Source organism: Cyprinus carpio, chromosome B1, assembly GCF_018340385.1.
Source record: "Cyprinus carpio isolate SPL01 chromosome B1, ASM1834038v1, whole genome shotgun sequence".
In the NCBI taxonomy this organism is placed as follows: Eukaryota; Metazoa; Chordata; class Actinopteri; order Cypriniformes; family Cyprinidae; genus Cyprinus; species Cyprinus carpio.
The window spans coordinates 36,116,371-36,133,275 of NC_056597.1; the positions used below are offsets into that span (position 1 = coordinate 36,116,371).

Genomic DNA, 16,905 nt, shown 5'->3' on the forward strand with positions numbered 1-16,905 from the left:
GAAAAATCACTTTATTTTGTCAAGTTTGTCTTATCACAAACAATAATATAAACCTATCCATTGCATAGAAAGAAATGACGTAAATCGCTAGTACAGTATAACGGGATTACTATATGTTTGCCCAAAACAAATCATCTTGTTTTTTTTTTCATCCAAGCCGTACAATTAACTATGCAATTCAAGCATGGTAACTTTTACTGTGGTAGTTAACCCAGAGAAATTTTAAGTAAAGGTTTCTCCTTCACTTATTGTCTCGCTTAGGATTGCAATGTGTGCTCTATGCAGACCGTGTGATGAGCAGATCAGAACATACAGACACAAAAAAAAGACAAAACCGACAAAGAATGCAAAGAAAGAGTGAGCGACCATAAGTCACATGCTTTGAGGCCCTCCAAGAAGAAAGCACACGAGCGTTAAAGCCCCAGTGTTTCTAGACTTTCACAGTGTTGGAGGCAAACAAATTACCAATTAACCTGAGTCATGTAAACTAAAAAAAAAAAAAAAAAAAAAAAAAAAAAAAAAAGCGATGGCAGAGTTGGGACTTTCAAGTACACCATGCCAGTCCTTCAAGTTCATGCATTGACGCAAGTCCAGCGCAAAGAGTTAAGTGTACTGCGAGATATTAAGTGATCTAATTCAATATATTGATTTGTGCGATTTCTTGTGAACACCTGCTGTCTTTCTGTGTCAATCTACAAGAGTTCCTCGATGTCGGTGGTGTTTACTGGTCAAATCATGCCAGGGCGCGTAGAAGACGACGGCGTAGCAAGTGTACCATCATGGAGATCAGTTTTTGCATTACTCTGACTCTCGCCCCTGTGTTCTTTGGTACTCAAAATAGCGCTGTGAGGCTAAGATATGTACAATGGGTTGTGGAATAGCAAGTGGTTATAGGGGGTGTGTGGCCTAACTCTCAATGTCCTTGAAGAAGCGTTGGGGAGTTATGGACACTTTCTGCCGATAACGCAGGATGAATGAGCCATGAAAATGGTCGCGGCCGTTCTATGTATGTTGATTTATCTGAACCCAAACATACACTGAACTTAGAAAAAGAAGCCTATTAAAACATGCCACTTATAATGGAGACAGGGGTAGCTGCCACGCCTGGAGCCAGGGGCGTGCCCAAAAGGTTCGTTCATGGGTGAAACCATCGGAGATTTTACTGTGTGGGACCTTCAGCGTGAAATAAACCATTTATGTAATATTTCCTGTAGGACAAGAGAACGGTGGCGGCGATTACTAACGTGAGGTCATTAGTCAGCATGAGTTTATTCTATACTTTTATATACCACAAATATATATATTAAGACAGGCTTGTTACAATACGATTAATAATTTGTTCTTTTGTGCGTTATATCTTGCATTGCTTTAATCGTGGTTCAGTGGTTGTTGACTTATACATACTGTATGTACATTGAGACAAAACCGAGCGAACCGGCTTCTGCCTATGTCCATCGAAGCTCTCAGAGCTGAAAATAGTTTTGTAACCCGGGTTTTTTTTTGTACGTTTTTGTTGCCAATACAGTAAGAATACAGTCCCCCCCTGTAAGTATACATAATCTATGTTTGTTTTTTTAACCAACCTGTCTATTACAAATGATTAACTAAGATCAATGGTCCACAATCTAGTTGAAGGCGATTATTACAAATCAAAATAACAAACTCAATTGGAGTTTGTTTTCTACCTTTTCGCTAGGTATCCCAACGAAATGAAGAGGCTATTCAAGTGGCAACCTACACTGGACTGTGAAGTACCCTTTTTATTCCAGAGCAATATATAAAGGAATATGAACTGGTAAGTTGCATTTGTATTATTAATTCATGTGATATATCTCTATCAACATAATCACACGGACGGAATTTTTTTTTTAAGTGACCATCTAAATTGTAATCGTTCTTGTGGCTTGGATCAAAGGACAAACAGTCAAATTTGGGTTTTAAAAGCACCACAGAATGCTGGGGGGGGGGGGAGGGGGGACGACCTGGACACATCCCTAAACCGGAAATAAGTTACCAGAACATGCACAGGGACCAACTTGGCACGGTTATTGTAGAATTAGGTAAGCACAAGGTTGCGCTGCTGCAATAGGCGCGGAAGTGTAAACAGTTCTGGCAACCGTTTAACAATGTACACATTTTCACTTAGTGTAGGCGGCCAGGCTGAATGAAGAATACTGTACTACAGAGATTCAAATCTGTTTGGGTTGTGTATGCGTACTCCACTTTTTCAGCTGAACTGACCATCATGAGTATGTTTATGGCAAAATGCACTTCAAATGTTTTTATTATTGTTTTATATCTAGGGAACACCTTGTTACAAGTAATTTATAGATGTTTTCATTTCATATCTGTCACGGTCTAGCAGCATATCTGTTTCTTTTGTTCTATGACAGGAACTTGTGTTGGTGAGGATTCAGTGTCTGTTAGGCCCATGTTAAAATGTTTGATCACAAAGTGAGGTATCAGAAAACACCGCTCCAACAACCTGGAAGTCAATAGACACATCGGCAGAACTACTCCGGAACAACCTGAGAAAGCACGGATGGAAATTCTGTGGTGAGGATGGTACTGTGCAACAAAACACCCCACTTACTTAAGGTGGTTCAAATCTTTTCTGTTAATATTTCTTATTCTTTAGTACCCTTTAAGGTCCATCTGTTAAAAATTAAAAAACATAGTTTTAGCAAACAATGTAAGATTTATCCAGTGTAAACGAAGAAACATGAATTGCATCGTATCTTGTGACCTTATACATTAGCTTCTAATAGTTTTTTTGCAGACATCTGCACTGTGGATGCAGCTACACTGTCTGACGCCAAAGACAGGAGTGGGAACAGACTTCTGATGAATTTTGAAAAGCATTTCTTTTTTTTTTTAATTATTATTATTTTTTTTCTCATTGTTTTTTACAGTAGGGGGACCCTGCTACAACCCCTGTATCCTACCAGACCAGCTGAGGTGGATACTTGCACTGTAAAAAAGTGGCAAGCATAGGAGGCAGTGCTCAGCTGCTGTGTGTTACAGAAGATGGAATAGACGTGTGCCAGTGCACCAGCCTTCGATGAAGCCCTTCATTACCAGTCCTTCTGGATGTAGTGTTGTATTCAACCTTGCATATATCTCCACACACACCTGAGAAAGACATTGACTTTCCTTCAGAGGCACACATTCTCAAACATTAGAAGATTGGAGACAAGCAACTGCCAATAGACTGTACTGTCTAGTGTCAAGAATTCCCCTTTTGCTATTGAATCAGCATGCCATCAACTGGACCATTAACACAAAGTGCACTCGAAAGACATTCACTCTTTTGAAGTTAATTCAAACATGTTGAAACCAAAAATAAGTAGACACCTAATGTATATAGTGAGTTGCGCCTCACCTTATTTTGTGATTCCATTTCTTTTTTTTTTTTCCCTTGTAGAAAACAGCAACAGGAATCATAATTTATCTTTTGGTTACAAAAATGGACTATCAGTTGCAGAGTCTGCAGTAGCAATGATTATTATAATACAATGGAGAAAGGTCGGGGCAGGAATTTGCATATTGCACACTCACCTCAGACACTTGCGCTTCGGCTAGTGACAACTACTTGCAGTCTCTTTTTTATTTTATAGTTAGTTCTCACTATATTGGTTACTTTTTTGTTTGAATCTTCTCAACATTAGTCTTTTTTCCTTGCGTGTAGGTATCATCATTGACCTGGAAGTCTGTTCAGTCCCAGATGTGGAGGGAGACACACAGAGTGAGTTGGAGCTCAGCAGGTGTGCTTGCTCGGAGATACTGGTAGGCCATTGGGAAAGAAGGGGTCTTCACTAGAGCTTTCTATGCAGACAAAGACGTTGTGTCTGTGATTCTGGTCCGATGAGGCTACTACAGAATGACTGAATGTTTATCTATCTATCTAATCTATCTATATATCTATTAATATAATTATTATGTAATATATATATATCTATAAGATATATATATATATATATATATATATTAGATTACTTGAGAAGTGAGCGACGTGAACTGAAAGCTAATAAAATGTTTTAGTGGCTAACAGCTGTGTCTGTTTGCTTATTGTCATCCTTACCATACAGGTTACTAAACTCTTCTGACTATTTTTTTGCAACTTTATTAAGTTAGTTGTTTCTTGTCAACGAATATTTTTTCTCTCTCAGGCAAAACAGTTTTCGCGGTTAAACACTTTACAATAAGGTTCCATTTGTTTGACATTGCTGTATTAACTAACATTAAAACGTGCGCAATGCATTTGATACAGTATTATATTAAACTTTGGTAGTAATGATACTCGATCAGCTGGTTGTGTTGTTTGTTTCTTGTTTAGTTCATTTCACAGGGCATTTCAGCTAATGTTAACAAAAACAAACTTTTGACTTTAACCTTACGAACCAGCTAGTGCGACTAACCGTGTTTAAGAAGACGTTTGTAATCCACTCGAAAAAGACAGTGTAATTTGTTTTTGATTATTGAGAAATCAAGACCTAAACTTGCCAAGTGGTGATGACGTCATAAACCCGCGCCATCCAGGAGATTTGAATGGTACTTTCAAAAGTAATGTTAAAATTACTATTATTTTTTTTCCATGGACAAGATTTTTAATTAGGTTTTTATAGGAATTATGTGTTGAAATTATGGAGCCTTTTAATCTGGTATAACGGATTGTCTAGTATCTGGCTCACCAGTTTTTTTTTTAACAACCATCTTCAATAACCATCCAGGTCTGCATCTACTCCTACTTGCGACATAAGGCGTTTAATATTGTGAAAGAGACTTTTTTATAGGTCAGGCGTTTTAGACCATGGGAACCCTTATACATATGAATCCATCAAACCTTTTTGACAATTTTTTTTGGAGGGGCGGCCCAGGACGGGCACACGCGGGAGGGTAAGGTAGTCAGAGACTGCGCAGTGCATGATGGGAGTTGTTTACTATGGTCCGCCCCCCCCTACCCAGCATGCATATGGCAGCATGAAACCTTTTGTTGATTGCCACCCATTGTTGAGATTCTATGCTGGATCTTGACTGTCTTGTGTGTCAACGTAGATCTAGACTAAAAATAAAAAAATTCATTCACGGAACTTATTATAGCCGCCACTTTTTTTCACAGGGTCGTTAGAAAAAAAGTGGACATATAGAACACGAAAGTATTTTGATTGTAATCAAACTAACTTTCGATTATATTTCAGCATAAAAAACACGCTAATCTCAGCGTCACCGTAGGTACACGGTATTATTTTCTGCACTTATTGACTGATTCTTCTCTGTCTAGTTTCCGCCGACCACTAGAATTTCATGTACCAACAAAGTACCGTACCAAACTACACCTTCCAAATGTGATTAAAACCCTGTAGGATTGGAAATGTGAGCAAGTGTACCTTTAGACCAGCAAGTGTTTCCCAGACTTGACTGTGAGACGGTGGTCTCTGGAGCTACGAACCTCAGCAGTTTCAACAACAGACTGGCAGTTAATGGCCACTTGCATATACGGTTAACAGTTATCGGGGGTTGACAAAACCAGGTCGAGCACAGTATGTGAAGGGACAACGACCTGCATGAGCGCCACACCGGCTATTCTATATCTATGAATCATATGCTGTGTAATGTAAGGAATACTGCTCGTAAAATCATGTCCTCTGATAGGCATAACTTTACAAAATCGTTCAAAGGAAACACCATGGTAACCTCCAGTGAACAATGAGATTATTTTTGCAGGGGGGGGGGCTCCACAGCCATCAGTGGGCTACCATCCTCCAGATGGGGTGGAGGTCCGTGTTTTTATGCTAATCAGAGATGTGAAACAATAATATAATCGTTGCTTGAACGATTACGATAAAGTGTTTGTAAGTAAATGACCAATTTTAAATTGGTCAACGTCCTGCCCTGATGATATACGAGTTCTTAATGTAATTGCATTATCGAGTTGTAAACCCGTATAAACAGACAAGTCACTGCCGATCCTGCACAAGATCGACTGTTTTTTGACAGAACTGACCTGCGGCTTTTTATAGCCATTTTTTGTGACCCAGACATTTGGGGTCCAGAGCCTTGCCTGAACAATTGCACGCAATTTTTGGGATGTATCTTCCCTTGCTGTCATCTCAAGGCGCAGTCTCTTCAATATATTCTATGATAAATCTGAAGTTCCCTTAGGTCCATTATTATCCTTGGTGGGGCCGCTGTATGATTACTCATTTTTCTTCAGTCCCGCACTGCTATTGTTCGCGCCCATCCATTTGTTATACATTCATGCTATCGAGTCTTAAATTGAACATTGAAAACTGAGTCATACGTTTGCCTGGCACTTTTATTTCTAAGAACTCGAACCACTGCCCTTGTGGTGGAGTCCCTCCCATCAAATAGACAATCTTGTTTTTAAGACAGATTTGCCATTTGTGCAGGGACTGAACTGTCGAGTGTTGCATACAAAAGACTTCCAGACATCTTTCCAATAAAAAACCCGCAGTAGAACCGGTGTTGTCATGATCCAGACCTGCATTTCTCCATTGTTCCTAAAGCAACAAACATCCACACTGAAAGGTTTTGTAGCTTCAGTGGGTAAAGGAAAGTATTCAGACCCCCTTAAATTTTTTTTCTACACTCTTTGCTTTATAGGATTGCAGCCATTTTGCATAAAATCATTTTAAGTTAATTTTTTTTCCTCATTAATGTACACACAGCACCCCATATTGACAGAAAAACACAGAATTGTTGACGATTTTTGCACATTTATTAAAAAAGAAAACTGAAATATCACATGGTCCCTAAGTATTCAGACCCCTTTGCTCAGTATTTAGTAGAAGCACCCCTTTGATCTAATACAGCCTATTAGAGTCTTTTTGGGAAAGATGCAACAAGTTTTTCACACCTGGATTTGGGGATCCTCTGCCATTCCTCCTTGCAGATCCTCCTCCAGTTCTGTCAGGTTGGATGATTAAACATTGGTGGACAGCCAGTTCAGGTCTCTCCAGAGATGCTCAATTGGGTTTAAGTCAGGGCTCTGGCTGGGCCATTCAAGAACAAGTCACGGAGTTGTTGTGAGAAGCCACTCCTTTCCGTTATTTTAGCTGTGTGCTTAGGGTCATTGTCTTGTTGGAAGGTGAACCTTGGGCCCAGTCTGAGGTCCTGAGCACTCTCTGGAGAAGGTTTTCGTCCAGGTATATCTCCTGTACTTGGCCACATTCATCTTTCCCTCGATTGCAACCAGTGTCCCTGTCCCTGCAGCTGAAAAACACCCCCACAGCATGATGCTGCCACCACCATGCTTCAATTTTTGGGACTGTATTGGACACGTGATGAGCAGTGCCTGGTTTTCTCCACACATACAGCCAGCATTAATGCCTAAAAGTTCTATCTTGAGCTCATCATCAGACCAGAGAATTGACTTTCTAAGCAACTTTCTCTCATCTCCCGACCTGCATCTCTGGAGCTCAGCCACAGTGATCTTTGGGTTCTTCTTTACCTTCTCTTCACCTAAGACCTTCTCGCCCCGATGCTTCAGCGGGGTTGGCCATTACCGGCCAGCTCTAAGGAAGGGTTCTGGTCATCCCAAACGGTCTTCCATTTAAGGATTATGGAGGCACTGTGCTCTTAGGAACCTTAATTGCAGCTGAATCTTTTTTTTTTTTTTTTTTTTTTTGTAACCTTTCGCCAGATCTGTGCCTTGCCACAATCTTCTGTCTCTGAGCTCTTCAGGCAGTTGCCCTTGACTATCATGATTCTCATGCTTTGCTCTGCATGCACTGTGCGCGTAAGGGCTTATATAGACAGTGGTGTGGCGTCCTAATCAGTCCAATCAGTACCTATCAAACACGCTGCTTGCCAAATGAGGTGTATAACCTCTCAAGCCGACCAGCGATGATCGCGCGAACTCACCTACTATGACAGCCCTGAGTTAAACTATAGGAAGTGTATCCACACGCAAAGGATCTGACATACCTATCTGCGCGGACGCCATGTTGATATTTCAGTTTATATTTTGTTAATACATCTGGAAAAAATGGCAAACAATTCTGTTTTTTCCTGCTCAATAAGGGTTGCTGTTGTGTACATTACTGCGGAAACAAAATGACTTAAATGATTTCAGCAAATGGCGGCAAGATAACAAAGAGTGTGAAACATTTAAGGGGATCTGAATACTTTCCATACCCACTGTATGTGAATTCTTTTGAAACACATTGGATTTCAGATGAATCCCTTCCTCTGCTATTGTGTGTCTGTGTATGTTTTAGAACCATTTACTCTTTGGAAAAAAAAAAAAAGCAAAAGAAGCCCTGAGACACCTGTACTATATGACATAATAAACGTGGCATCTATTTATAGATGAAGATATCTTTTTCATAACAGGTATAAAAATCTTCCCATAGTAAAATTGGTATACAGGTTTTAACAATATATGAGATTTTATATGGTCATATATGCAGGAACCATGTCAACAATATATCTTTATTTAGATATGCAACACCCTCACTAGTAAAACCCGACAAGGTACACTCATATCTCAAACACGTCTGTGTAAACATATTATCCTTAAAAACCTGACAAGTTAACCGGTTTACTTCAATAAAACCGTTCTGGGAAAACACACCGATTGGCATTAAACCCCTTATTTAAGTTTTAAAACTAATGAGTTGTGGTGAGTAGTACCTCAACTAGATTCAGTTGCGTTCAATGAAAAGAAGATATACATTGCAATTAATAATAACGTGACATTACTTGCGGTGATTAATTGCTCATTTAGCATGATGGCGACAAACACCCCACTGCTGTTTACAAACAGAACAATTGAAGAAAAGTCTGAACTTTTCTTTTAACGGACTTCAGAGGAAAGTATTACCGCCCTCCCATACATCTTATGTTAAATCGTCAAAACCAGTGAGGAAACATGTATTGCCCTAAACCATTTACAAGTTTTATCAGAAACTATACCGTTATGATTACTGATCTGAACTTATTTCTAGACTGGAGTTTCAGAAAAAGGAAGCTTATACAGTGCAATTAAGTTATTAGAATGATTAATTGGAGTTGATAAGTTGTTGAATTAAGTGATGAACAGCTGCTGTTACAAACCCTTATCTACTGAAGTAAAGCGAACAAGAAGAACTACAACTGACTTTTAGACACAGACCGTAGATGAAATCAGCTGACATAATACCCATTAAAGCTCTCAGATCTGATAACCAAACAACCCCACAAACAGCATCACCAGCTCCACCTTATTTAATAACCAGACTCGTGACTTATTTCTGTTCAGACGTATACAGAAAATTCTTATTGAGACCTGAACTAGGTTTCGAATGTTGATTGATACTTTGTTTCACCATTTTGAAGTCACACAATGGTTCGATATCTGTCTTAGTTTTTTCTCATGTGTGACGATAGTAGTAACCCAGTATAATGTGGGGTTTATACAATCATACATTTTGTGTCGTAACTTCAAAGAACAGAAGTAAAGCTACCGGCCTCTAGCGTTTGTATCCAACACAAACCAAAAAACACAAAAAAAAAAACCAGCGACACAAAAACGGCTTGTTATTACACCCTCCCAAGCGCCAACTTATACGTTTGCCTTATCAGGACCTAGACGATTATCGTAGCGATCAATCCTCAACCTGCAACCTAAGTGTGGTTTTGGTAATGTCGCTTGGTATGATATGAATCAATATGGAATGTTGTCTGTTTCTAATGAGTTGCTGAAATAGGCTTTGTATTATATTAGAGCGGGATTGTTATTTTTTTTTTTTTTTTTTAAATAGTCCAGCCAGTGATTCAATAACAAGCATATGATACCTCACATTATCTTGGTGCTAGTACTTAAAAAAAAAAGTCCAGCAGAGCATGCATGGGAGCCATGGGTGCACACAGACATCAATAACTAGCATACTTACCTCATTCAGTGGTAGACCATTAAAAACTACACTAAATTACTGTCGCGCATGCTGGCAAGCAGGTGCCGTGCTTTTTTCCCTTCTCTCACCGTACAGATCCTGCATTTCGTCATCCACTCGTTGTCATGTCAAGTTGTTGAGGTTCATGATTGTGCTGTGGGATAGACTGTCTCCATATGCGGTGAGTTTGCGTTGTACAAGAAATAATCCTATGCTTCTATCCAAAGTGATTATGGAAAGTCTTGATCTTACACATATCATTATGTCAAAACACCCATGGGTCCTGGTGGGCAATGGACCGTTTTATTTGTAAATCAAACAAACCAGTTATACAACTCCCGTTAGGCACAGCCAGTTGTCACCATATTAATGAGTCCCTACACTGTATGAAGGATAAGACAGCGGTGACTAACTATAAGAAGTCAATAACGTCTCAACCACTACATAGCGGTAACAGCGCTTATGGATGCCTAGCATCCAGGAAACCGCGCGGCCCCGCATCTCTTTCACGTCTGCGCTTATGCTAATAAGGGGCAGTCTTGGGTGCTTGCGTGGTTGTGCGCTGGCAGCTTACGGTGGTAGTCAGCCATTACGACCAGAGTCTGGCTTGTGTGAAGGAGTCAAAGGCGGGGTGTAGCTAGGTGTCCGTTGTCAGTATGGTCTTGGGGTGCCTTGGCTGCTTCCAGTCGTTCGTTTGTTTAACCGGCAGCTTTTCTCACGTAGATGCCTCAATCAGCACGTTGAATTGAATGCAACTTAAAGACGTAAGTGCAGATGTGTGGAAAAACTTAAGTGGTTTACATCAAGACATATGCTTTCGCAAACAGTTAGAGGGTACTTTGTGGAAAAAAACCCCCCCCCCCCCCCGTGTTCCGGTTGTTAACAGGAGTCTACGAAAATAACGAAAAAAAGGGAAGCAAGCAATGCTTTAACTACATGTGCTATGCGGCGCAGTGCTCTGACATGTGTAGTGCGCCGAGACTTCACGGATTCGTGCTCCAGCACATTCCATCTCTCCTCCAAATTCGCTTAGTGTCGTGTCTGAAATCGGATTATTGCACTAAATGGATATATTCTTATATCTATATATAGATATATATTATATATATATATCTCTAATATAATATGAATGAAGCCATTAGGTTATTTCTCTTTTGTAAAAAATAGGTAAGGCATGGTCAGAAATGTACAGAGATAATTATGTAAACTTACCATGTGTGCAGTGCTGGGGCACGGAATATTTATGATTTTTTTATGTCTCCTTTTAATAGCAACCTTGGTCCAATCTTCTGTAGAGAGAGACCGAGCGGTTTTGTCAAATTTTTCTGTTTGTTTGTTTTTTAAAAATTCTATCGATTATTCTGAAATTAATTTTGAATTAGTACTTGGTAAAGAACCGACGGCTGCTCGAAAAGAGTTAAATGGTTGTTTCCAACGTACGCCTGGAGTGACGAACCAGTTTGTCACATGAAAGTTGCTTCTGTCTCCTCACACTGCCACAACAACGCCGTCCCTGTTCTTTATGTCCTTATGCCTCAGCCCAGCATTCGTCTTTCCTCAAGACGTCCATCTGCACCCCCACTTCCAGATCTACATTTATCCTACTTCAATGGATCCGGGTTTCTTTGTGGGTCCTGGGCCTTCAAAGTGAGACACTGGAAAGTGGGTGCGGGGCAATGAAGACTACCCTGTATTTTTAAGAATCATCTGCACAACCCCTCGCTAGGAGTGCTCTATAAGTTTTCAAAACAAAAACTTGTGACTGAGCCTTCACACGGCAAGAAGAAGAGAAACAGGAGTCAAGTTCCATCACGGATGATCCACCACTTCCCCGTGAACCCCCATCGCCTTTGTAGATAAATGTATAAAAGAATAACTGTAATGCAGAAAACGAATAGCATGTTGTAAATCCTTTTAAAAAGCTTTATCAACGCAAGCATATACATGTATATTTGCAATACAACTGTCCCAACTGAAACACGTACAATGACAATGTCTCTATATTGATGATTAATATTAAGGTGTTCATTTTTTTCTTTTCTCAACACAACATTTAGAATCGCTTAGCTATTAGCATTGACAAGTTTTGCTTGAATACAAACTCAATCCCCCTCCATATCTTTTTTCAGGTTCTTATTGTGGTCTCTTGGCTGTGATAATAACAGAGATCTTTTCTCCCACTTTGTAACTCTCTTTGAGTCCCACAATAGAGAGAAAGCTGAGTGGACTGGACTTGTGCTCTGACTCAGATGAGTGATTTCTTGATCTGGGATAGGCCAGTCAATAGCCTTCTGTAGCCTTTGAGGCCACTCCTCATCACTGATTCCCCATGTCAAACGCTGATATTATTGATGAACTGTTATTGCGAGGAACTGGTTTAGGTCTGGGGTTGAAATTGTTTGATGTGGGATCCCACCATTCAATGCCCATATAGCCTGAGAGAGAACCAAGATATCATTCAGCATCCACGAATTACATTTATTTCCATGTGCAAAATTTTCCTGTGCATATTTGGTAACACACAACTTTCTGATAATTACCAGAGGTGGGACTTTCAATTCACATGCAAGTCTTTCGTCCTATCCAAGTGCCTTCAGAAGATTAAAGTTAATGAATATATTAATGACTAATTAAATGATGATTGTGCTTAGTGAGAACACCTGCTGTATTCCTGAAATACAAAGAGGATCATTCATGATTGTGCTTTTTTAATGATTGGATTAAAATCAGCAGTGCCGCACCAATCAGTGGAGGAATCAGTTGTTTGCAATCCACTTGAGCTCTTGACCCTATTATACCTTAATCTCAAAGCAATTTGCTCTTTAAATTTACAATTACAAGTTGTTGCATTGCTGAATTAATGGCTTGAAGAAGACTCAATGCAGACCTAAGTCTTATACCACTTTCTGTTCTGATCCATGCAATGCTTAAGATGCGAGGACACATGATTATGCCCAAAACCTAGCCATATAGATACAGACCGTTAGTTTTTGATTGTAATCAGATCCAACTTGTTTATTATTATTTCTGCATAAAAAAACAGATAAATATCGCTTCTCACTGTGCAATGTAAAAGTATTGATCTCCTTGGATACCACAGGATAAAACTCTCTGTGTCCTGTACTGCACTTGGCAAGTTATGAATAATTCCTTACAATTGACACCGCGACCACTGTTGAGGATCATATGATAGATACAGTCGTTCTCATGGTCTAAAAAGCCTGAGGACAACCATCAGTTCTTTGGTTTTTCCTTGTCAATATGGTGTGTGCATTACAGTAGGCATTGCTGTTTTAGTTGGGACTTTTGTTCAATCGTTGTGGGGTGGGTTATGCTGAAGGTCGTTTCATAAACCAAAAATCAAAATCACTAGTATGATGTTCGCCTCTTCATATGAGTTCTCTGGGCCGGAAAGTGCTAACACCTTATCTGCTAGTTTCAAGGATTTTGCTTCAGTACAATGCCAACATAATTATTGAGCCGCAGGCGTTTTATCTCCAACTGAATCTTGTTGCAAACAGCCTTGAAAAGGTCGTAATTCGCACTGAAGTTAGGGTGGACAAAGCGGTTGCAAGAGGGACTACCTAAAGCAAACCTTGACACCACAATATTTATTTGGTGGCGTGAGGTGTAAGACACTCGCTATCCGATGACATGTGATACGATGTGTCTTGTTGCTTGTACTTTTACTGTTTATATTTTCTTTCAGTCGATTTAATCCAAGGCTTTGTGTGGTGCGCTAATGTCAGATGTAGTTCTTGTGTTTGCTCTTTTCTTTCAATGATGTTGATTGGTTAACAGCAGGTGGGCTACATCACTAATGCAATGCTTCGTATCTCGATCATGTAGTAATCATAGTGCAAAACCGTAATTATCTCTATTAACTGTAACATCTTTGAGAAGACCATATGGGATATGATACTGAAAGATCTTTTGCTTTTTGACTTTAAAAGTCCCACCTCTGTCTTGCAGTCTCTACTTAACCGACGCTGATGAGTGGGAATCAGGGGCTTGTTATATAAGAGAAGGAGACATACAAAAGGTGCTTTCAGGGGGGGCCTCCAGGACAGGTTTGGGAAGTACTGGTGTTAGGGTGTGATTTGAAACCACAGTCTCTGAGTGTTCGACTCTGAGCGCTGATAACTTCACAGTACTGCAGATGTCTACTTTCTCGACTTACAAAACAAATATATCCCCAGGAATGCATTTTTTTCTACGGGATTTTTTTTTACTGTTTTTCATGAAACCAGCAGTGTGTTACCTGTCAGAATATGTCGTTGTTTTTTACAGCATGTTTTTACAGTGTACAGTGTCACCCATTTTCACCCACCTGGATTTAAATGGTTTCCAAGTACTATTATCATATTTTTTTCTTACAAAATATAAAATAAATATAAATAATTTTGGGTACACAAGTACTTAGTGAACGTGAAAAAAAAAAAAGGGGTTGTGTGGTACCAATGACCACTGTTACACATTTTGTACTTACAAAAACCATCCTGAGGGTTGTTACATGTGGTGAGTTACCAGAATATTATAACAGCTGTAAATACTATGTACCAATGTGTACTTACACAGATTGGACTATATAAGTACACAGGTTATAGGGACACAATATAAAGTGGGGGAAGCCAACAATCATCTGGTCTCCTGTCACACTTCCTGCTTGGAGTTTTGTAGTGGACTAATCAATTCCCCCTAACTTCAGAAAACAGATTCCTTTACATGCACATTTAATGTCCAACAAGAAAAAAAAAATTAATTAGGCAAAGTATTCATTACACTATTCCCTTGTGCTCCATCTGTTTGGCACACCTGCAAAAGCCGTGTGCTAAACAGAAATAATCTCAGGATTTTCTAATATTTAGAGTAACAATAACTGACCCCCAATTCTGGTAATGCAATTAATAGCCTGAGAAAAACAAACAAACAAAACATACTCAAACTGTTTCAAAAAGTGCAAAAGTATATGAAAATCATGTAAATACAAAGTGTCTACCACTATACTTTACTTATACAATTGTGTTCAAGCTAGATTACCAAGCACTATTATTAATTACAATTTAACTAATAAGAATTCATTTAATAAATTTATCAAACGGAGTATTGTAGCTTATAAATTACATTCAAAATGAGTAAAATAGCACAAAAAAGTAAAGTAAAGTTTAAACAAAAAATATTTCTTGCTCACAATTGATTCTGTTTATCTGAATATGCTGTTTGTCACCATTCTTGAGATTCATACGCTGGTTCTTGATGTCACTGCGCGTCTAAAGGAAAGAACCTCACCCATTTTTTATTTAATCAGGAATATTTTCCGACCTCTGGTATTTATCTCACGAAAAATTCAATGGGGTTTTATTGTTGAAATCACAATCTAAAACAGATCAGTCTCTAAATGAGTTCAGGATATTTCAGGTTCAAATGATGACTATGTAAAACCATAAAACAATCTTCGTGTGATTACCTGATCACTTTTGCGCTTAGCTTGATTCAGCGGTATTATAACCTCAGTTACAACCTGGCCATTACAAAAATGAGTATGTTACAAAAGTTAAGGGTTCAAGAGCACTACATTTAAACCGCCCAACACTCGACCCACTATAATGGCTAACACAATACATTGCGATTTCTCCCTCAGTGATTCTGTCTTGTTCACTGAGGTGTCTTCAATAACTCTGTTGTTGGGCGCGGCACTGAAGACCACAAGCATTCTTGAGACATGATGCCGTATGCATATCCATGTAAAGTAACAAAAATGTGCATTTGCTAAACCAAGGTTGATGTCCTTCATTGTGCATGTACATATGGTTTTCACCAGGGCTGTTTCTTGATTGCCAACTACTGGCTGGCATCGCATAACAGTATTTTTTAGCATAATGGTTTTTTTTTTTTTTTTTTTTTTTTTTTTTTGCCACTGAAATCAATATTTGTTGTGTACATTTTAATTAATTTTTTTCATGTTATTTTAACTAAATTTTTGGGGGAATGGTTTGCCTTGTATAAGCATCTCATTTGATAATTTTAATTAATTCTATGTGTTATAGGTTAAGTTAATTAATTAGCTTGTAATCTGTTGACACAATTTTATTAAAGTAAATATAGTGTATTATTTTTTACAGTGTACAGCTTCAGTCAGATTTACCGTAGCTAAACACTGTATTTACCTTTTAAAACCACGCAATTCAATGAGCACAGTGTTTACTTGTACTATCTTATTATGGTTGCGTACACATTCAAATTATGCTCCTTGTGTTGGCTACTGATGGCTTAAATTCTGATTTAGCGAATTCAATTGGATCTTTATATTAATAACAATATACTGCCTGAATTCAAATTGAGTGTTTAAATGCCACCATCACACAGAAATTAAGCATCTTATTAATGTTATTGTTAATTTTTAGGCAGAACATAAAATGCTTCTTTTTTGATCATTATGTTTACCATCTGCTTTTAAATGTCTCTATTAAACTTACTCCAAAACAGAACACATGTCCAAAGTACAACTAAGCCGGTAGTAATAGTAAGGCACATTGGTATTAATCTGCAGACTGATAATGACATGGAAATTATCTAACTTCCAAACTCCTTTCAAAACATAAAACAATTTGTGAACCGTATGTAATCTGACAAACGTAATAATGTCCTAAACTCTCTGCTTACATGGTGCATTTGATTTCTTCTCAGATGGTCGTGACCATGCTCTGTTGTTCTCCTATGTACGTTAGCTTGTGAGTGAGGAAACATATTTTGTACAGCTCTGAAAACGTTGTGGAAACAAAAGAATCTGGAAAAAGAATCTGGAACACACAATTGACAGGGGTGTCAACCAGGGTGGGACTTATCAAGTCACATGCAAGTCTTCAAGTCCATATAACCAAGTCCTCAAAAAGTTAAAGTTAATGAGATAATTAAGTGACTAATTAAATGAATGATTGTGCATTAATAATGAACACCTGCTGTTTCTGAGAATTACCGAGGATCAGATGTTGCTGTTTATGGTTAAAAT

The 16,905-nt window shown here is 38.7% G+C and overlaps 1 pseudogene; it reads right to left on the reverse strand.

Annotated features, from left to right (window-relative positions):
• The window catches only part of LOC122135813, a 30,741-nt pseudogene extending 18,415 nt beyond the window's left edge, over nucleotides 1-12,326 (reverse strand).
• Between the last annotated feature and the right edge of the window lie 4,579 nt (nucleotides 12,327-16,905).